This window comes from Panthera pardus, unplaced genomic scaffold (genome assembly GCF_024362965.1).
Source record: "Panthera pardus isolate Hobbes unplaced genomic scaffold, ASM2436296v1 HiC_scaffold_299, whole genome shotgun sequence".
NCBI lineage: Eukaryota > Metazoa > Chordata > Mammalia > Carnivora > Felidae > Panthera > Panthera pardus.
This window is the reverse complement of record NW_026526875.1, coordinates 27,312-51,312: the sequence shown is the minus strand read 5'-3', so window position 1 is coordinate 51,312 and position 24,001 is coordinate 27,312. Positions and strand designations below refer to the sequence as shown.

Here is a 24,001-nt window from a genome sequence, read left to right as displayed (position 1 = left end):
CAGGCTGACATACTACAGTCTAATCTGTGGACCTAGCAATAGCCCATAAAGTGCCTCCAGCCCCTCCCTCTCAGCCACATCTGGGAAGCCCTCCCTAGAAAACACTCTCTAAGATAATCACCCGTGGATGAGAGAGGCTTTTTGGAAAACCAGGTCTCCTGCAGAGAATTTCCAGCATCCCACTGGAGCAAAAAAATCAGGTTTGGACACACTGAAGAGGTAGTCATTAAAGACTGGAGGAGGTGACTGCTACTTCAAATGCAAAGACAGCAATGCAAAACTACAAAGAATATAAAATATCAAGGAAATATGATACCATCAAAGGATCACAATAATCTTCCATAATCAATCAGAAACACATGGAGATCTGTAATTTGTTCAAAAGAGAATTCAAAAATAGCAGTTTTAAGGAAACTCAGTGAGTTACAAGAAAAACACAAAAAGCCAATTCAGTAAAATCAGAAAAACACTCTATGAATAAAAGGAGAAGCTTAACAAAGAGCTGGACATAGTAAAAACTAACTAAACAAAAATCCTGGAGCTGAAGAGTATAATGAAGGAGATGAAAAAAGCAAGAGTGATCACTGACAGGAAATGGATCAACCAAAAAAAAATGTGAATTTAAAGACAGGAACTATCAAATTATCCAGTCAGCAGAGAACAAAGTAAAAATAATGAAAAAGTGTGAGGAAAGACTATGTGACTACAAGTGAACCCTCATAAGGCTATTCACAACTTCTCAGCAGAAACCTTACATGCCAGGAGGCAGTGGGATTACATATCCAAAGTGCTAAGAGAAAAAAGACTACCAATCAAGAATACTTTACTCAGCAAAATTATCCTTCAGAAATCAAATTGAATAAATACATTTGATATACCGCATTAACAGGATAAAAAAAAAATTATATCATCATCCCAGCATGTGAGGAAAAAGCATTTGACATAATTCATCTTTTCAGGATAAAAACTCTCAACAAAGTGCGTACTGAATTGTCACACCTGGACATAATGAAGTCCAATATGATAAGCCCATAGCCAACATCATATGCAGTGGTAAAAAACGGAAAGCTTTTACTCTAAGTTCAAGAACAAGGCAAAGTTTCCCACTTGACCACTCCTATTCAACAGGATAGAGGAAGTCCTAGCCAAAGCAGTCAGGCAAGAAAAGGAAATAAAAGGCATCCAAACTGCGAGATCATGACCAGAGCCAAAATTGGACGCCTAACCGACCGAGCCACCCAGGCGCCCCTGCATATTTTTCTGATTCAGCACACTGAATGTATCCTGCCACTGCTTTCTTGCCTGCCAAGTTTCTGTGGATAGGTCTGCTGCAAACCTGATCTGTCTTCCCTTTTAGGTTAGGGAACTTTTTTTTTTTTTCCTTTCTGCTTTCATGATTCTCTCCTTGCCTGAGTATTTTGTGAATTTGATTATGATATGCCTTGTTGGTCGGTTTTTGTTGAATCTAATGGGGGTCCTCTGTGTTTCCTGGATTCTGATGTCTGTGTCTTTCCCCAGGTTTTGTAAATGTTTTCCGCTATCATTTGCTCACATAACCTTAATAACCCTATTTCTCTCTCTTCCGCTTCTGGGACCCCTATGATTCTGATGTTCCTTTTTAATGAGTCACTGGTTTCTCTAATGCTTACATCATGCTCTTTTGCCTTCATCTCCCTCTTTTTTTTTTCTGCTTCGTTATTCTCTATAAGTTTGTCCTGTATATCATGGATTCTCTGTTCTGCCTTGTCCATCCTTGCTGCCACTGCATCCATCCGGATTGCAGCTCAGTTGTATTATTTTCAATTTCATTCTGGCTATTTTTTACTTCTTTTATCTCTGCAGAAAGGGATTCTAATCTATTTTCGACCCCAGCTAATATTCTTATTATCGTGATTCTAAATTCTGGTTCAGACATCTTGCTTGTATCTGTGTTGATTAAATCCCTGGCTGTGGTTTCTTCATGCTCTTTCTTTTGGGGTAAATTCCTGCTGAATTCTGTGGTTCGGGTTGTGCAGATTGTTGTGTTAGTCCTCCAATCAGTGTTCTAGGTGTGTAGGATGGTTTCGTGTTGGCCTGGCTGTATTTCATGGATGGGAGACACACACAAAACTTCCATGCTGTTCCGCCATCTTGGCCCCTCCCCCCATTCACAAATATTTTAAAAACTTATCTCAGGGTACCTGGGTAGCTCAGTCGGTTAAGCATCCAACTTAGGCTCAGGTCATGATCTCACAGTATGTGAGTTTAAGCCCCACGTGGGGTTCACATTGGGCTCGCCACTGTCAGCGCAGAGCTTGCTTCAGATCCTGTCTCCCTCTCTCTCTGCCCCTCCCCTGCTGGCTTGCTTGGTCTCTCTCAAAAATAAACAGTTAAAAAAATTATCTCAATAGATGTGAAATAAACATCTTTTAACATTCAATATTCATTCATGACAGAACTTAGAAAACTAGTATTATAAGAGAACTTCCTTAATATACTTGTAGCAGAAAGACCCTAAGTGACCCCATAGTATCTGCCCTTTAGTGTTGTCACCTTTTCTTTATAAATCTTTTCGCTTAAGATCTGTGACTTGACTCTAGCTATTAGAACATGGCACATGTAAAGGAAAATTGCAGACATAATTCAGTTAATTCAGAGTTAATCAAAAGGAGGATTATGCTAGGCAACCCTGATCTAATCACGTGAACACCCTTCAAGGAGGACTGAGCTTTCGCTGAAGTGACATTCTCCTTGCTGGCCTCCTAAACTAAGCGGCCGTATTGAGGAAGTCTACGTGGCCAAGAACAAGGAACAGCCTTGCTCTAGGCTGAATATTTGTGTCCCCACTCACCCAAATTCATGTGTTAACTCTTAATGTTCAACGTGATAGTATTTAGAAGTGGGGGATTTGGGAAATGATGAAGTCACGAAGGTGGAGCCCTCATGAATGGGATTAGTGCCCTTATAAAGGAGGGCTGTGAGAGCTCCCTTGGCCCTGTGCCAAGCAGGAAGACCAGCGTCCATGAGCCAGGAAGCAGGCCGTCGCTGTACACTGAATCTGCCAGTGCCTTCATTTTGGACTTCCCAGCCTCCAGAACTGTGAAAAATAAAACTTTTTTTTTTTTTTTTCATAAGCCTATGGTATTTTGTTAGAGCAGCCCAAAAAGACTAAGACAAGTGTCTGGGAACGCTTAGGACCTAAGCCTCCAACTAGCCTCCAGCTAGCAAAGAGCTGTGGAAATGAGTCCAGTCATACGGTCACAAGGAAATTCTCTTATAAACAAACTCAATGGGCTTGGAAGCAGATTCTTCCCCGTTGAAGCACCCAAATGGGGAAGCGCAGTCTAGCAGACACCTTGAGTACAGCCTTGTGAGAACCTGAACAAAGGACCCAGCTAAGCCATTGCTTAGCTTCTGGCCCATAAAAATGTGAGATAAATGCGTGTGGCTTTAAGACACTGTGTGGATGGTGATCTGTTGTAAACGGCAAGAGCAAACTAAGAGACTAATAAAAGACGCACACTTTTAAAAACCCCACTATCTACATAGTTATAGAAAACTACTTTTACATGTTGCAATTTCAAGAAGACATGAACACTCACTATCCTCACATTTACTCAACGTCATTCTTGTAGTAGGAAAGAAAAAAAATGAAAGCTCTAGGAATTGGAAAGAAAAATGCCACTATTTATAGATTATATGTCACTGCATGTACCAAATCCAAAAGAATCTGCAGATAAAACACTCGAGTAAAAAACAATATATTGTGGGGAATAATCTTAGATAATTAAAAGACTAGTTGTTTGGAAAAATCAGTATAAGAAATGTCTTTCCTTACAAACTGTTGGCCGATTCGATGCAATTCCAATGAGAACCGGCTTTGGAGAGCTTGCCAAGTTGATTATAAAAGACCTGTGGAGCCCTTCTTCCTTTCTTCTTTCTCATCCCCAACATTTTAGTTCCCAGTCCTAGAAACAGAGGCATGGAGTTGTGGGGGTCCAGAGTGAGGTGTTAGAGCTTAGAATGGGGAAGGCATTATGTGTAGGACAGTCACCCTGCACAGTGTTGGAGCTCAAGTGAGAGCATCCCTGAAAAGTGAATGGTATAGAATAATGAAGTATCACAGCCTGAACAGGGTAGGGAGGCATCTGCACAGGGGAAGAATAGCCCAGTGGGGGTTTTCAGAACCTGCAGGGGGGCAAGTCATCTGCAGAAGAGGTGGCCTGGCACAGGGTGTCTGAGAAAGGAGATATTTACATGTCTCAAAGTACTTCCCCATAAAATACTAAATAATTGGAAAGTGGAAAGTTAACATTCCAGGCGAGAAACCTGGCAGATACTACCTCCGGTGGCCAACATTAACATCACCAGTATGGGGACAAATCAAAATTGTAGGTCACATGATAGGATGCAAAGAGTAGGTTGTAGTGATACTCTTGCTAAACATGTATGGTCTGAATTTTACCATAAGGAAGCCTAAGAAAAATCCACATTGAAAGACATTCCACATTACTGGAATTTACTCGTCAAAAGGTTAAAAGTCATGAAAGTCGAGGAAAGACAAAGGAACTGTTCTGGAGTGAAAGAGACTAAGACACACAATTCAATACATGGCTCTAAACAGGACCTTCCTTGGTATAACGTATACTACAGATAAGTGACCAAACTTAAAAAGAATTATGAGGAATAAATGATAGAATTATACTGAACCCTTGAACAAAAGAGTTTTAATGGGTGCACTGACTACACACAGATTTTTTTTTTTTTTCAGTACTGGAAATGTAATTTCTTTTATAATTTTCTTCATGGTATTATTTTCTGTAGCTTACTTTAAGAATATAGTATGATACGTATAATATACAAAAGATTACTGGTAGTAGTAGTGGTTAAGTCTTTGGGGGTCAAAAGTTGTTCATGGCTTTTTGACTGTGGGGGGCGTGGTCAGAGCCCTTAACCCCGTTGTTTAAGAGTCGAGTGTATTAGAGTTAATGTTCTGATTGTGAAGGTTGTATGGTAGTTATGTGGAATGTACTGACTTGTAGGATTTAAATGCTACAGGAATCAGGCATCCCATTAGCAGTTTACTTGCAAATGGCTCTGGGGCGGGGGGGGGGGGAGTTTTTTTTGTTTTGTTTTCTCTAATTTTTCTTGTCTCTAACTTTGTTTCCAAAAAGCAAATCAAAAATAAATAAATGAATAAATAAATAAATAAATAAATAGAAAAGTTGAAAAGCCTTAGGCAAATCTTATTTCTCCATGTGGAAAGAGCTACGAATCAGTGTTTACAATTAAAATTATAGATAGGTTTTATGGTAGTATTAAAAAAATTGTAATATGTACAAACATTGGCAATAGCCATAGCAGGAATATATCAACATAACGTCTAAATCTTTAGGCCCACATATAGTCATAAAAATTGGGAAAAACAAAAAGCCATCCATGAACACTACTGAAGTATTAATGACAACTTGGTTGTTTGGGTGCTGTTTAAACCGCTGGTAGTGGAGCAGTCTGATGTATGTAAAACCCTCTAGTGGTAGTTTCCACGTACAAAATGTGCTTAAAAGTTAATGAGATGCCAAGAAACATAGTTTAAAATATTATAAAGATTTTCATTACACACATATGATACAAAAACTTTTTCCTTTAATCAAGATTTTGCCGTATAGTGTGTTCAATTGGGAAGCAATGAAAATGTTTTGTAAGCATCCAGTAAATTTTTTCTATTTATTTTTCAAATTGTATAATTTTTGTTCAAAATCTGTACATATTCTCATGACGCTTTCCATACTGGATCTTGATTTAGAATTGAATCATCAGTAGATACTAAAGGATTTCTACAGGATCCTCATTCAAATTTGGTAGCAGCTGAAAAGGAAAAGAAAGAATTATCTTCTTTCTCCAAAATACTTTTCACTACAAGTGATTAAAAAAAAAAGAAAAGAAAAGAAAAGGAAAGGAAAGGAAAGGAAATAGAAAAAACAAAGTTGGGGCCTTTATGAGTGTTAAGAAAAATGAAAAATACCTACGTACAACTGCAATATGAAACCCAAGATTAGTATTAAATATATTTTGCTCAGGGTTGCACACTGAATTAATTGCTATTGTGGATAAATGTCAGAGTTTCTGTTTTTTTCATTACAAGATGAAAGTACAAGATGAGGACACAGTCCACCCTGAACAATCATAAACTATAAACCGAAAAATCAAACAGGCATTTCCAAACAGAGCCAAGTATACAGATGTAAGTGACAGGTATGAAACACAGCACTACTGGAACATATGGAAGGGACATCCCAGCTTTGTGTCAATATTGTCTGCTCTTTGGTGAAGGTGATATGTCAGCTGATACCTGAAGGATAAGGAAAAAGTATGCTAGGTAGAGGGAAGAAGCACATACAAAGAGCTAGAAGTGAGGAAGAACACTTGTGCAATTAATTATGAGTAGTTTAGTTTGACAAGGCGCTAGAGCAAAGCAGCAGAGTAGGGCAAATAGTGAGAGACAAGGCTGAATAATCTGGCAAGAAGCAAACTGATCTGGGTGTTTTCGTTCCATGCTAAGGAACTTGAAGTTTTACCCAAGGGCAAAAGCAATGACAAAGTCAATGAGTGAAGATTGAAACCCGTTACCTGTCAAGTGACAGCTATATGACCTCTAATTACTTAACCAAGCATTACTAAGACGACTTTGGCTTTTTGGGTCTTCTATCACTAGCAGAAACAACAATTTGATAAAGCACACCTTTTCTGAGACTTGTGCAGGTTGACAGTTCCACAGGGATGGCACCAGTGAAGGAAGATTGTCGCCAGAAATAATAACAGATATATAGACTTAGGGAGATTGAAAAAAACTTCTTTAACGTTTATTTATTTTTGAGAGAGAGACAAACCACAAGCGGGCAGGGGCACAGAGAGAGGGAGACACAGAATCTGAAGCAGGCTCCAGGCTCCGAGCTTTCAGCACAGAGCCCTCTGTGGGGCCTGAACCCACCTGAGCTGAAATCAGTCGCCCAACCGACTGAGCCACCTGGGTGCCCCTAGACTTGTGGGAGATTTTAAAAGAGCTATGACACATGAGGACTAAATGAGGAAGAAGTGTGTTCTTCATTATGCTCATGCTTTTACATTTTTTATTAGCTATGTACAAAAAAATGTGAATGTAGCATCTATTATCCAAACAATGGAAAGGGATGCCATTTACTATTTATAGTTTATTTCAGAAATCAATGATATCTAACTTCATACATTTTGGCAACATACCTTCTTCTAGTGCTCTGGTTATTCTTTTCTCCAACTCCCGCTGCGTCTGAAATAAGCCAAATATTATTTAGAATGTGTAAGGTAAACAAAAGTCATTGTAGGAATTATATATAGCTTACGACATGTGGTCTTGAAATAATACTTGTAGAGATTAAACCAAAGTTAGGGATTGCTTAAATAGGAAGACAATCACATGAATAAAATAAATTCCTATTTTATTTTAGTTTTAGATAATGGAGAACAGATACATACATACATACATACACACACATACATATATGTACATATATGTATATATATATGTGTGTGTGTAATATATAATACATATATATTACATATAATATGTGTATAATACATATATAATGCTATTTAAGCGAATCTGATAAAAAGCACAATTAATATTGATCTATTGAATATGTATAATCTCTGAAAGGTGATGTTTGATCTTACTGGTACAAAAAAGTTTAAACAAGATTCATATGGTATACTGAATTATTACTTGGAAATGATTAGAAAAACTGCCATTTGTGAAAGTTTAATCAGGTTTTTACCTTAATGAATTGTTCCTTAAAATGGGCTTTCCATTTTTTCACTCTTAGAAAAACAAAATTTGAAGGAATGCTTTTTGCTATTAGTTTTTCAGGACTGACTCTTAAATATATATAAAATGAAGAAAGTGGGACTGTCATACTGTCATGTGGAACTTCTATTGGCAAAAATTTGAGTAAAAATATTTTGCTATCTGTATTATGACTAAAACACTTATTTCTTTTCATATGCACACAAAGATTTCAGAAAATCTCCTTGAAGAAAGGAAAAATAGAGGGTTACAACAGTTTTCAAACTTAGCTTCTGATTTATAACTTTCTCAATTACAGATAAGGAAAACAGTATAAAATTTTCAATTGTAACTTTGTTTCCTTTCTCCAAATTAGGACCAAGTTTTGAAACACTTGACTACAGGTGACCCTTGAATAACACAGGGGTTGGGGTACATTCACAAACCTGTATACAATTTTTCATCCCCCCAAAACTTAATTACTAATAGCCTACTGTTGACCGGAAGCCTTACCGGTAACATAAACAGTCGATTCATACGTGTTTTGTCCAGTAGAATAAGCTAGGGCAAAAAATGACATTGAGAAAAACGGAAGGAAGAGGAAATACACTTACAATACTGTACACTATCCAAAAATAATCCATGTGTAAGTAAAGTAGACCCGCACAGGTCAAAACCATGTTGGTCAAGGGTCAAGTGTATATTACAACTGTTCCTGTCTAGAATGTTCTTATTTAGATCTTCCTTAGACAAGTTAGCCTCTCCCTGAATGCCCCAATCTGGCTCCAAAATAGTGTACTGAACATAGTCAACACTGTGGTGATAAGGATTCCAATGTCTTTACAAATTTGGGTGTGAGGACAAATGTTTTAGCTGACATGTTTCCCAGTATTTTCAGAGACTGTTTTCCCTAATACCTTTTTTTAATTGGAGTATAGTTGACATACAATGTTACACTAGTTTTTCAGTATACAAATTCAGATTGGACAATTGTATACACTATGCTATGCTTGCTACCGTACGTGTAGTTACCCTCTGTCACCATGCAACATTAATACAATATTTTTGATGATATTCCATATGCTGTATTCTTCATTCCTGTGACTTATTTACTTTATAACTGCACCTCCCCTCTAGCAACCACCAATTTGTCCTCTGTAGTTATGATTCTGTTTGTTCACTTGTTTTGTTTTTTTATATTCCACATGTAAGTGAAATCAGATAGTGTTTATTTGTCTTTCTCCGATTTATTTCACCTAGCATAATACCCTCTAGGTCTATCAATGTTGTCACAAATGGCAAGATCTCATTCTTTGTGATAGCTGAGCTATATTTCATTGTATACATACTACACATTGTCTTTATCCATTCATCTCTCCATGGACACTTAGGTTGCTTCCCTATTTTGGTTATCACAAACAATGTTTCCATAAACATAGGGATGCATACAACTTTTCAAATTACTGTTTTCATTTTCTTTGGGTAAATACGCAGTAGTGGGATTCATGAATATCTATTTTTAAGTTTTTGAGGAAACATAACACTTTTTTGACAATAGCATTATATTCGGGCCTTATAAAATGAATGGGACAACATTACTATACCAGACTTAAAAATTAATAACTTAATACCAGATGATGGGGGAAGGCTTTATTCAAACAATTTTGTGTTACCATTAATAAATACGATATAAAATATAAACCACGTTTTTTATATGACATGACTTAAGGAGCTACCAAGGTAATGTTGCATCTTTTCCCCAAAAGCTCTTTTCCTAAATATTTACCTCTGTGACCTTTATGTTTATTTCTAGGTAAAAACTGTGTTTCAATGGCGAAAATAGCTTTCAAGTCCATGAATAAGAACACGTGTACTTTTATGTATACCTTTCCATTGATCAGAAATATAAGAGGCTGAGAAAATTATACACAGAAAAAATATATATCAGCAAATTTTAATTCAAAGAACATTTTTAAAGGATTTTTAATTAGAAGGATTTTCTCATTAACTGTTAGCATTCAAATATGGCCCATAGAAATCTAAGGTTCGGTTGGGGGCACTGCAGGATTGAGGGACAAGGAAGTCACAGCCGTAGTCTCCATCTCTCCTTTAGTTAGACAGCTCTACTTCTCTCTGTTTTACACAATATAGTTTAATGCAAAAAAAAAATACATTCTATTCTTTGAAAAAAAATTATTTTGAAGGTATAAAAGTCACTAATTTAGTCAAAGTCCCGAATTTTGCGTAATAGACAAAAAGGGCTCAGAGAGAGTGTACTTTGCCTGAGGTCATGAATCCAACTAGATGCAGACCAGGAATACACGTGTGGTCTTACCAGGCCTAGAGTTCTATGCCCGTTACTTCCTCATAGTCAGGAAAAATACGTGTATTTTAAGAATAACTCAGAGAAAATGAATACATAAAACTTTGTCATGTGGCTCAATAATGTTTAGGTATGAGGCCCACAATAGTAGCTCTAAAACTAAATTACAAATTTTAAAGTCATCAATAAAAATAAAGGAACAGAAATTATGTTAACTCCTTTTAGTAGCAGTCAATTTTTAAGCACAACTTTTTTAAACCACAGGACAGAGAACTCGAAAGAGAAAATCTTTAGGTGAAGCAAGCAAGCTGAAACTGAGGAAATTCTTCCTGAAAGAATTATTTCTTCCAAAGAAAATTTGGTTTATCAAAATCAATCAACAAATGAGTGAACCCATGGTGTGGTTATTTATAGCAAAATTTCAAACCCAACACAGATTTCTCTTTCCCATCTAGCATGCTTTTGCCTAACCTCTCATCATTCGTTGGTATGTACAAAAGACACAATTCACTTTATTTATAATTTAAATCCAGTCAGAAATTATAGGTGAACCTTCACGTCTCACATGTGGACTTATCTCTACCCCTCCCTCCCGACGGGAAGGGAGAATTACCTAACGGGTGAATTTGGGAGAAGGAGCTAAGCAGTGCTTACGTGTTTCTGAATCTCCTCTTTGAAAAAGATGTGCCTGCCCACAGTAACATGAATTTGGGTCTGCTCTCAGCTCTGTGGTAAGCACCCGGCCCCCGGGGTGGGGGTCAAGCAATTGTTTCCTCAATTTACAACTGTGTGGGGAAGTGCCCAATTTAGGAGGAAGCCCAAAGTGGCTAACATAACCTAAATCATATCCTCCAATTTGTTAGTGTGTATTAGTAATAAAGCTACTAAGTTTCTCTCCATCTCCCTGTCTCCTGTGTTCTGAATTTAGAACGAGAAGAGCAGGGTTACTTGCCGCCTACCCAGTGTCACCTGTCACAGCTCCACCGAGAAAAATGACTAGACAGCACTTACAGAAACATTCTCTTCTTCCTTGACTTCATAACTAACGTACATTGTTCAAAGGCCACGCCAACTCGAAAGAGAGAAAAAGTTGAAAGGAACCATTTTAGGAACAAACATAGAAAGTCAGACAAACTGAGGACACAGAGGAGTACATCTGAAATGAAAGAACATGACAAAAGAAGAAAAAAAACTAAGTGAAACAGAGATAAGTAATGTACCTCATAAAGAGTTCAAGGTAACGGTCATAAAGATGCTCCGTGAACTTGGGAGAATGAATGGATCCAGTGATAACATCAACAAAGAGATAGAAAATATAAAAAAGAACCAATCAGAGCTGAAGGATACAATAACAGAAATGACGAATACACTAGAGGGAATCAACAGCAGATAAGAAGATGCAGAAGAACAGATCAACAATTTGCAAGACAGGGTAGTAGAAATCATCCAAGCCAAAAAAAAAAAAAAAAAAAAAGAGAGAATTTTAAAAATGAGGCTAGGTTAAGGGACCTGTGGGACAACATCCAGTGTAATAATACTTGCATTCAAGGGGTTCCAGAAAAAGAAAAGAGAAACGGGCAAAGAACTCATTTGAAGAAATAAAAGCTTCATTTTAAAAATTCAAATATTTGTTTGATTTAGCTATTTATAAAATGCTCTACAATCGCTCAGCAAGATATTTTATGAAAGTTGAAACAAAGGTGGTATAAGTCAAAAAAAAAAAAAAGGAAAAAGAAAAAAGAGTGCCATAAGTAAGAAAGCAATTAAAGATGTATTCTCGTGTAAGAAAACAGCAAATCTTTTAACTTAAAAGAGAAATTAACCTTTTTAGTGTTACAAGTTGATTTCATTCATAAAAAGGACTTACCGTGGATTCTTTTTTTTTTTTTTTTTTTTTTTTTTTTTAAGTAGCCTCCATGCTTAGTGTAGAGCCCAATGCAGGACTTGAACTCATGACCCTGAGATCAAAACCTGAGCTGAGATCAAGAGTTAGACGCTGAACTGACTGAGCCACCCAGGCACCCCCATGGATTCTTCTAAATAGTAAACATTCATAGGTCGTTAAGTGTTTGGAGGACGATCATTCACTGACACACAGGGGTGCAAAAACTGGATTATAGCAAAACTTTCAAATGTTTATGAACCACTGCCAACTGAAAATAAGTCCAAGCATCTGAGTGTACCTGCGGTTAGCAGGCAATAACATTTACTTTCTAAAATCAAATTTAAATGAAAGCTTTTCAAGAAATTTAACATGGGTCAGTCTAGTTATATTTACTGAATAGAGTTAATGCTAGGTGTCTCTTGTGGTGCACCTGGGTGGCTCAGTTGTTTTTAGTGTCCAAATCTTGATTTTGACTCAGGTCATGATCGCATGGTTTTGAGACTGAGCCCCACATTCGGCTCTGTGCTGAGCATGAAACCTGCTTGGGATTCTCTTTCTCCCTCTCCTTTTGCCCCTCCCCTGCATGCACTCACTCATTCTCTCGCTAAAATAAAATAAAAATTAGTATCTCTTGGAAATGAGAGATCAAGGGACTAAAATATATATATAAAATTTACCTCAGTTCTTTCTTAGCACATATAATTATGACTTTTACTTCATATGTATTAGTTACTTAAACAACTCAGAATTTCACCAAATTAAAAGCAACTATTATATCAGATATCTGAAACCCAAACTAAAACAGATAATATAACTCACCTTCCACAAGGAAGTCTCCCAGTAGTCATATGACGGCCGTGGGTTTAAGGTAGGAATCACTAAGTTCCCTCTTGGAGTAAGGTTTCCATTGAGCACTAAATTATTTTCAAAATGTCCACAATAAGGTGGTTCCAGGCCTGGGCTCACACTAAGGGTCCTGAGTAAAGTTTGGTGCTGCTGTCTCTCCTCAAGAAGTTTTGTATTTGCTCTCTGGCAGTCTCTCCTTAGCCCTGTGAAGATTAAAAAAACACAAATACATTTTCTTTTTACCTAAATCTTTCCTAAATGACTTACGTTTTTTAAGTTTCCATAATAGTAAATAGCATTTGCCTTTGAACAGTGTTTTAACACTGAACATGTGACACAGCACACCTACTATCTAAAATTATACTTTTAAAATTGTTCTAAAGAAATGCTTATGATTCCAGGGGGATTCCTAACAATTCAGACCAGGAAAGGGAGAGAAGTGGCTATCAGTGATGTACATGGCTTAACAAATAATACTTGCTGTCTTCTGGAGTGGCTGTACTGACAGGATCCTTCAGGATGCCATTATATATACATACTTATATTTAGGAAACCTGTTCACAGATATAAAACTAAACCATCCCTCAAAGACATTTTCAAGCGTTTGCTTTCACCACTCTTGTACATTTCACTCATTATCTCAAAGAAACTGAGCATCTGACACTGACGAATCATTGAGACCAACAATCTCTAGGGGAGATAGTAGATGGCAGAGTGTGATCAGAAAGAACTAAAACAGCTACAGAGGCAATTAGCTTGTAACAGTCACCAAGGCACTGGAGGCAGAATCTGCCCTTTCTGTCTTCCGTCTTCCACATGCCTCCCTCCCACCACGGTGCTCTTTTTAGCCACTCTGGGAATTATGCTACCCTTCAGCCCTGTGCGAGTCTTTCTGTATTTCACCTGGATGCCTTTATGTAAAGTAGAAAAAGCATAAAGGATGGTTTGTCTCAAGGCCCACTCTAGTAATCATACCAAAGATCACAATCGAGAGAATAAATGTACCAAGCTGCCAGGATGAGTAGTAGTAGTACTTGACCTTTTAGGTTAAAGATGTAATCTTCCAAAAAGAAACTCATCGACATTTCAATTTAGGGTAATTCTGACAAGCAATTTTATAATAATATGCTTCTAAATGAGAAAGCTTCAAACAATGCACTTAAAGACTAGCAGATCCGATCGATGGAAAATATACAGGGCGGGGGGTGCGGGGGGGGGGTGGGGGAAGAGGTCCTGTAAAAGCGAAAAAAAGAGGAGGGATGCAAACTGTCCTGGACTAACATTTCAAAGGTAAGTTCACTTAGAAACATCATTTTCCAAAATGACACCATCTAGTTGGCTTGCACTTCCTACTCATCTCATGATCTTGGCTCCACAGACATTATGCTGTGGAGGCAAATTAATAAGCTAAATTTCTTGTCTATGATTCTCTTTTGACTTACCTGTTCAGCTTATTTCTCAAGGACTTTCTAACTTTTAATTCTTCTAGGTAGAGTTGCCTGTAGGTTTCCAACTCTGTTTTAGTAGAATCTTCTTGAGAAGTCTTCATTGTAGAGACCTATTCCAGATCTCTAATTCTAAGTTCCATTTAACTTCTCGCTGAAGCATGAGCATTTTCTCTTAACTGGTCCAAATGTTCTCAAGCTGCTGCTTGTGCCTAAAGCAAATTAACAGGATAGTTTTAAAATAGCTATAATCTGAATAATTAATTATACCTGTTTCCTTTAGTTCGGAGTCAATGATTCAGAGAGCAATTTTAAATGAAAAAAAGCTCAAGTGTAAAATATTTATCATCAATGTCAACTGAATTAAATATGATTTATAAAATTAAAGTTCAATCATTCTTGTATTAGTATTCACGCAATCTGATAATTCAAATAATAGAATCAATGACAAAAATTTAGAAGTCAACAATAAACTTAATAATCCAAGTACAGTGCAATTTTTAAATCATAATTTTTCTTTTCCTCTTAATAGTGAGACTAGTTGTTTAAACCATCATTTTTTCTTATCCTCTAGATTTAGTAGGAATAACGATGAAAACTGAAATGTTTAAAGGGAGGAACAAATGCCTCCAGGAATCTACAAATTACCATAAAGCAAGTAGAGGAAACCCCTACAATACATCTATCCAAAATGTAATTTGCAGTGAAATGAATTACAGCACATTACAGATCAATCAATTAACCTGTAAAAACAGGTCGACTTCGTGTCATTTTTCTACTATGTCCAGTCGTGCTCTTTCTTCAATCTCCCGTTTATACTCTTCCACTTGACCGCGTTCTACCATATTCATTTCCATAAATTGTTTCAATTTTACTACTTCTTGCTGTAACTTCTTGTTATTGCTCTCTAGTTTTTCACGTTCTTCTTCGAAAGCTTTCATTGATAATAACTCTTGTTGAAGAACTTGATTTTTTTTTGCATCCAGGTGTAGACATTTTGAAGATGTAGTTTCCAGTTCTGTTGTAAAGACATCAGCCTGCATGAATAAAACACTATAGTTTGGAAGTGGAGTGAAAAGAGTCTAACTCAAAACTACTATCAAAATGTGTTTTTCAGATTTTAAGTAATCTCTACGCCCAGTGTGAGGCTTGAACTCACAATCTCAAGATCAAGAGTAACTGAGCCAGCCAGGCACTCAAATTTTTAAATAAACTCATTTGCAATAAAATGTTACCTGTCTTAGTATGTGGAACCATAAACAACTCAGAAAATCAAGAGACACGTTAAAGACATCAGGTGTTACTGAAATAGATCTTTGCTATCATTCTCTTTACTACACATTTGCACTTGATTCTATACTTTTATTTTTCTATGATTTTTTCATATCTTTCTTTCATACAATAAGTCCCCTCTTAGGAGAAAGTCTCTTAGCCCTTCCCGCATCTTAACACTCCATAACTTTTAAAGACGTTTTAGCAATATCATATTGACTTATGTATGCCCAAGTCAAAAAATACGTCTCAAGATAAGACTCTGAAAATAAGACTCTAACTCATGAATCTAGAAGTAATGATTCTAATGCCACGGCCTGTTTCTGAACAGCAAATGTTTTATGCTAATTTGAACTGCATTCCCAGGAGAAATGATTCTCTGGGATGTGTTAAGAAATCACATCTCCCAGTATAAAACTTTAATTGAATGTCCACGTATTTTTTTGAGGCAAAAACAAAAATTTAATTCAATACTGTTATCTTGTAATCCTTTGTTACTTTCTAGAAAATAAGAGATAATACTAAACAACAACAACAACAACGACAAAACTGGCTGGAGTTTCAGTGATGCTGAGTTGGGAAGGACTTCCATCCATTCTATATGATTGGTAAGACAGGGTGAGTGGATGTGGTGGTTTTATAAATTCGTTGATACTTCTGTGAAAATCCCTCCCCTTAAATATATGCTGGCTTCAGTAACTGGTTTCTAGTGAACAGAATATGCAGAACTGCTGTGATATTTAAGGCCAGCCTAGAAAATGTGATACAGCTTCCATCTTTCTTTCTCTAGGGAAGCTCACCCTTAGAACCCAGCCACCACGTTGTGAGGAATACCAGGCTACCTAGTGAGTCTTCATGTACATACTCCAGCTGAGACTAGCCAACGTCCTAGCCAAGGCCAGCCTCAACAGCCAAACACGTGTGTGAACAAGCCTTTAGATGATTCTAGTCTCCAGCTTCCAGTTATGCCAGCTGATGCCAAATGAAGAAGAAATGAGTTGCCCTACTCTGCTCTCCCTAAACTAAAGACTGGTGAACAAGAGACATGCTGTTTTGAACTACTAGGTTTTGAGGTGGCTTATTAGGCAGCAGTAAATTGCTACCACAGATACTGATACTAAAAATGGTGTGCTGCTATTCAAAAAAACCTAAAACTAAACTTCCTTTGAACCAGGAGGTAGGCTGAACCTGGAAAGATGTAGAAAAGCATAAGAATGAGACCGAAAAAGGGCCTCCACAAGACTCTTAGTGGAAACCTGATGGCCTGTGAAGAGGCTGACAGCAAGGGTTTCTAAGCAAGTGAAGAAAATGACACTGGAGGAAAGGGAAGTCATGCTACAAAATACCTGAAAGTAAAACGGATAGGAAAGAGAAACTAAAGAAAGACTATGCAACTGCAAGGAACCAGGACTTACTGGGTTCAAGTATCTGTTTCTCGTTTACAGCCTCTCTACATGTTGAACTGTCAAATAATGCTAAAATAAAGAAATGGCTTTTGGGTTAAGAGAAAATCCAGGGTGCTACCAGGAAAACAGAAAGATTTAAGGTATGCCTCCAATTTCTTTAAGGATCTTGAGTATAAGATTTTTTTTAAAGTGGGTTCCACACCCAACATGGGGCTTAAACTCAGCACCCAGAGATCAAGTGTCACATGCTCTACCAACTGAGCCAGCCAGGAGCCCCAAGAGTAGACGAATTTTAAAGGCATTGTCTTAATATAAGAGCTTCACAGGAAACCTGAAGCGAAAAGCTTATCTCAAAAGGACTTGGGAGGGTCGCTTTGCTAAAACACGGCATGAAATCCAGTAATATTTACAGAAAACTAAAAAAAGTTAGAGATTTATAATAGCAAAACATACTATTTGCTACCTTGGACTAAAAGAGACCAAATAGTGCAAAATGAAAAGAGGCTTTGGGTCTTAGAAATCCCACAGGGAGGAGGCAGGATGAAAAAACTGCTGCAAATACAGGTCATTCCTTATGAAAAGGAAGGAACCAAGAGTTTAAAGAGTAAAGAAAGGGAAGAGACATGGAGAAAGTATTCCCGTGGTTAGGACTAAGTCCTAACTTAAGAACTGACAGCGTACATCAGGCTCTATTTCAAAACTCTTATGGACTAGGGTGCTTCCCATCTTCTTTTTCTGAATGGGACAGTCTTCAGCAGTTGACTAGAATGTTGCATTTGTGAGTGATAAATAACTGTCTCTTTCGTTCTCAAGTCCTCATATTGAGAACCCTTGCACTCAAGGGGCTATACTTCAGATACCATAACCCAGGCAGCTTATCCCCACTGCACCTATGATAGTAAGATCTTGGACTCAAGCCCTGAACCTAATGCCATGATAACTGAGACTCGCAGGAGGTATTGGAGGGGGAGGGGAGTGAATGTATTTTTCAGGTGGGAGGAATACAAACATTTGTGGCCAGTGGGTAAATTATATTGCTTTTTAAAGGTGTCCATAGGTTTTAAATATTAATTCCATTTTAAAAAAAGGCCATGGAACAACTTAGTGACTTGCTCCTAATGAACAGAATATGTGACTATGATCCTGTGTGTATTCCAAGCCTAGGTGACAAAAGGCGATACAGCTTCTGCCTTGCTCTGTATCTCAGGCTGCTTACTTGGAATCTAGCTCCCCATCTAGTGAGGAAGCCTAGGCCACAAAGAGGGTCTAGGTGTGTCAGTTTAAGTGTTTCTGCTGCCTCCTGAACTGAAGTCCAAGGCAACAGCCAGCATCAACCACCAGACGTTAGTGAACAAATCTTCAAATGGATCCAGCCCCAAACCTTTCAGTTGCCCCACCTGAAGCTGAGCGGGGCAGAGACTAGCTGTCCTGGCCACACTTTTCCTAACAGATTTGTGAACAAAAGAAATCTAACCTTTGGGGAGTTTGTTAAGAAAAAAACAAAGATGATAAATTGCAAAGTGGATGAAAAAAAAAGAGATGACACCTAAACTTGTATAGGAGAAATTGGTCTCCATTAAAGTAGGATGTAATAAATGTTAAGATTAATTTATTAACAACCAATGGTGCTAATGAGAAGAAGCAGATAACTAGAAGCAAGATCTAAGAAGTTTTTCTCTCAGTTTTTCCCCAGTTAGGATCATATTAGCTGCTCATTTTCCATATGTGGCCTTTATTATATTGAGGTATGGTTCCTCTAAGCCTACTTTGTTGAGGTTTGTATCATGAATGGATGTTATAGTTTGTCAAATTCTTTTTCTGCATCTATTGCAATGATATGATTTTATGCTTTTTTGAAAATTATGTGATATGAGGTATCACATTCATTGACTTGCAAATATTGAACCACCCCTGCAAACCAGGGATAAATCCCATTTGGTTATAGTGAATGATTTTTTTTAATGTTTATTTATTTTTGAGAAAGAGCACAAGAGGGGAGGGACAGAGAGGGAAACACAGAATCTGAAATAGGCTCTAGGGTCCAAGCTGTCAACAGAGCCTGACACTGGGATCAAACCGACGGACCATGAGATCGTAACCTGAGCTGAAGTTGGATGCTTACCTAAGCCACCCAGCTGTCCCTGCCCCCGGTGAATGATTTTTTAATGTATTGTTGGATTCAGTTTGCTTATTTTGTTGAAGATTTTTGCATGTTCATCAGAGATGCTGGCCTGTAATTCTCTTTGTGGTGTCTTTATCTGGTTTTGGTATCAGGGTAAAGCTGGCATAGAATGAATTGGGAAGTTTCCCTTCTTTTTATGTTTTTCTGGAACAAGTTGAAAAGGACAGGTTAAACTTTCTTTTTCCTTTTTTTTTTTTTTTTTTTTTTTGGATTAGCTCTTCTTTACATGTTAAAATTTACGTCTGAAGTCATCTGGTCCTAGACTTGTGTTTGTTGAGAGTTTTTTGATTCCTGATTCAGTTTCCTTGCTGGTTATTGATTTTTTTCAAATTTTCTATTTCTTCTTGTTTTAGTTTGGTAAGTTATATATTTCTAGGAATTTATTCATTTCTTCTAAGTTGTCCAACTTGCTGGCTTACATTTTTTCACAACATTCTCTCATAAATGTTTGCATTTCTGTGGTGTTGGTTCTTATTTCTACTCTCACATTTGTGGTTTTATTTATTTTGGTCTTTTCTATTTTCTTGTTGATTACTCTGGCTAACACCTTATCAGTTTTATTAATTTTTACAAAGAACCAGCTCTAGGTTTCATTGATCTGTTCTAGTATTATGTGGTTTTTTTTTTGTCTATCATTCATTTCTTCTTTAATCTCTTTTTTAAATTTTATTTTGAGAGAGACCACACATGAGTGGGGGATGGGCAGAAATATAGAGGGAGAGAGAGGGAGAGAGAGAATCCAAGACAGGTTCCTTGCTGCCATCAGAGAGCCTAACACGGGGCTCGATCTCACAACTGTGAGATCATGACCTGCGCCAAAATCGAGAGTCAGACACTTAACCATTTAAGCCACCCAAGGGCCCCCTGTTCTGATCATTATTACTTGCTTTCTTCTGCTGGCTTCAGGCTTCATTTGTTCTTTTTCTAGCTACTTTAGGTGTAAGGTTAGGTTTGAAATTTTTCTTGCTTCTTGAAATAGGCTCATATTGCTATGAACTTCCCTCTTAGGACCACTTTTGCAGCATCTCAAAGGTTTCAGACCATTGTTTTTTCATTTCCATTTGCATACACGTTTTTAAGCTTCTTCTTGTATCTCTTGCTTAACCCATTCCTGTGTAGTAGCACGTTATGCAACCTGAATGTATTGTTTTTAAAATTTAAGGCGTGTTTTTTGTTTGTGATCCATTCTTGACAATATTCCATGTACACTTGAAGCCAACGTGTATTCTCTTTTAAGATGGAACATTCTGAAAAAATCTCTTAAGTCCAATCTGGTCTGCTCTGTCATTCAAAACCATTGTTTCTTTTTCTTTCTTTCTTTATTTTTTTAATATATGAAATTTATTGCCAAATTGGTTTCCATACAACACCCAGTGCTCATCCCAACAGGTGCCCTCCTCAATACCCACCACCCACCCTCCACTCCCTCCCACCCCCCCCATCAACCCTAGTTTGTTCTCAGTTTTTAAGAGTGTATTATGCTTTGGCTCTCTCCCACTCTAACCTCTTTTTTTTTTCATTCCCCTCCCCCATGGATTCCTGTTAAGTTTCTCAGGATCCACATAAGAGTGAACACATATATCTCTCTTTCTCTGTATGTCTCAAAGCCACTGTTTCTTTGGTGATTTTCTGTTAAGATGTATTTGTTGGTGATTTTTTTGTTAAGGTATTGATGTAAATGGGGTGTTAAAGTACCCTATTACTGTCTTATTAATTAGTTCCTTTATGTTGGTTATTGTTTTATGTACTTGAGTGCTCTCATGGTGGGTGCATAAATATTTACAATTGTTAGATCTTCCTATTGGATTGTACCCTTTATTATGATATATTAGCATTCTTTGGCTCTTGCTTCAGTCTTTGTTTTTGGTTATTTATTTTGAGTGAGAGTTGGGGAGGGATATAGAAAGGGGGAGAGATAATTTCAAGCAGCCTCCATGCTGTCAGCCTGGAGCCCAACATGGGGCTCAAAGCCACCAGTCATAAGATCATGACCTGAGCCAAGACCTAGTCGGTCGCTCAAATGACTGAGGCACCCAGGTGCCCCACAGTCTTTGTTTTAAAGACTCTTTTGTCTAAAAAAGTATCGCTATTTTTTCTTTTAACGTGATAAATTTTTCTCCATCCCCTCGCTTTCATTTTTTTTAATAGAATTTATTGTCAACTTGGCTAACATACAGTGTGTATAGTGTGCTCTTGGCTTGGGAGTAGATTCCCGTGGTTCATCACTTATAGACAACACCCAGGGCTCATCCCAACAAGAGCCCTCCTCAATGCCCACCACCCACTTTCCCTTCTTACCCACCGCCCCCCTCAACCCTCTATTTGTTCTCTGCATTCAAGAGTCTCCTATGGTTTCCCCCTCTCCTACTCTGTTTGTAACTATTTTTCCCCTTCCCTTCCCCCACGGTCTTCTGTTAAGTTTCTCAAGTTCCACATAGGAAAAAAAACATACGATATCTGTCTTTCTGTGACTTATTTCACGTAGCAAAATACCTTCTAGTTCTATCCATATTGCAAGAGACAGCACGATTTCACTCTTTCTCCTTGCCAGGTAGTATTTCAGTGTATATATAAACCACATCTCTTTGTCCATTTATCATTTGGTGGGCATTTAGGCTCTTTCCACAATTTGGCTATTGTTGAAAGCACTGCTATAGACATTGGAGTACATGTCCCCCTATGAATCAGCACTCCTGTATCCTTTGCATAAATTCCCTGTAGTGCTATTGAGGGATCGTAGGGTAGTTCGATTTTCAATCGTTTTTGCAGAACCTACGCACTGTTTTCCAGAGCGGCTGCACCAGTTTGCATTACCACCAACAGTGCAAGCATCCCCTCACTTTCAATCTGCAGGTGCCTTTATGTCTAAACTGAGGTTTTTATAGGCAGCATACAGATGGGTCTTGTTTTTTAATCCATCCTGTCACCCTAGGTCTTTTGGTTGGAGAGTTTATTCCATTTATATCCAAAGTAATTATTGACAGGTATGTATTTATTGTCATTTTACTACTTGTTTTGTGGTTGTTTCTGGAGATTTTCTCAAATCCTTTATTGTTTTTCTCCCTTTGATGTCTTTCTAATTTGCTTTAATGATATATTTGGATATGATAAGCATTAATTTGTATATCACCTCTTCTGCGTGTAGCAGTCTATATTAAGTTGATGGTCACTTAAGTTAGAGCTCATTTTTTTTTTCTCCTCTCCATGTTTTCATAAGGTATTATATTGTATAAAATTTTGGGGCATTTCTTGACGATTTTTTTTACAGAAATATACAATTTTACTGCTTTTACATTTCCTGCCTTTATACTGTCACTTTTGATCTCTCCTTTCCACTCAGAGTCCCTGATAATATTTCTTACAGGCTGATTTAGTGGTCACAAACTCCTTCCATTTTTGTTTGAGAAATTCTTTATCTCTCCTTTTATGAATGATAGCCTTACTGGATAGGGTATATTTGGCTGCAGATTTTTCTCATTCAGCACTTTGAATATATCATGCCATTTCCTTCTGCCTTGCAAAGTTTCTGTTGAAAAATCTCCCGCTATCCTTGTGGGTTTTCCCTTGGAAGTGAATGACTTGTTTTGCTGCTTTTAAGATTTGTAGCAGTGGGGCGCTTGCGTGGCTCAGTCGGTGAAGCATGACTTGATCTTAGCTCAAGTCATGACCTCGCAGTTCGTGGGTTTAAGCCCTCCAGTGGGCTCTGCACTGACAGCACAGAGAGTGCTTGGGATTCGCTCTCTCTCTCTCTCTCTCTCTGCCCCTCACCTGCTTGTGTCTGCGTTCTATCACAGAAAAAAAAACACTAAAAAAAAAAGATGTTACCAATATATTTTGCAAATTTAATTACATGTCTTGGGTGTTGATGCTGATGGAAGTTCTCTGTTCCTCCTGGATCTGGATGTCTGTTTTCTTCTCCACATTAGGGAATTTTTCAGTTATTGTGTCTTCAAATCAATTATCTGTCCCCTTCTCTCTGTCTTCTTCTGGGACTCCTATCATGATTGTTTTTACATTTGATGGAGTCACCGAGTGCCTTAAGTCTATTCTTGCATTGGATAATTCTTCTTTGTCTTCTTCAGCTTCACTGCTTTCCATTACTTTGTCTTCTAGGTCATTAATTTGTTCCTCTGCTTCTTCCAGCTTGCTGTTCATTTTTACTTCACTCTTCATCTCTGATTCTTGAACTCTTTTATGTCTGTGGTAAGTGTCTCTCGGATGTCTTTCATTCTTTCCTCAAGTCCAGTGAATATCCTTATGATCATGGTTTTAAATTCTCTATTAGGCGTGTTATTTACATCTGTCCCATTTAGGTCTCTGGCCATGGCCTTATCCTGTCCTTTCATTTGGGATAAATGCCTCTGTCTTTTCATTTTGTCTAAGTATCTGCAGCTTCTGTGTGTTAGAGAAGCCAGTTACGTCACCTGCTCCCGAAAGTAATGGACTTAGGAAAAAGACGTCATGTAATGCCCAAGGTCTAGCACTTCAGGGAGTGTCACCAGTGTGTGCTGCATGTCTTCTGCTGTTGTGTTCTGGCTATGCTATCCTTCAGGCCAGTCGTCTGCAGAGGCTCTCCTTGCCTGGGCTGGTGAGTGGTCCCTGGCCTGAATATAGCAAGTTTTAACTAGGTGTGCTCTGGTCTGCTTAGGAAATGAGACCTGTCACCACCTCTACTGGAACTGAGGCCAAGGGAAACTCTCTGGTTGGGAGATGTGGTGTGGGCAGGCATTTGTTTGTCTTGGTCTTCTGGGGGAGGGGTCTGCTGTGCTGGAACTCAAGCAAGAGTGACTGAGAAAGGTAGTTCCACCAGAGTACAAGGGGGTGGTGTTTGGTGTAAGCAAGTT

General features: G+C 37.8%; 2 pseudogenes; both read right to left on the bottom strand.

Annotated features, from left to right (window-relative positions):
- Positions 1–3,053, bottom strand: part of LOC128774141 (ankyrin repeat domain-containing protein 26-like) — a 50,179-nt pseudogene extending 47,126 nt beyond the window's left edge.
- Positions 3,054–5,713: 2,660 nt separating this feature from the next.
- The window catches only part of LOC128774144 (ankyrin repeat domain-containing protein 26-like), a 44,018-nt pseudogene continuing 25,730 nt past the window's right edge, over positions 5,714–24,001 (bottom strand).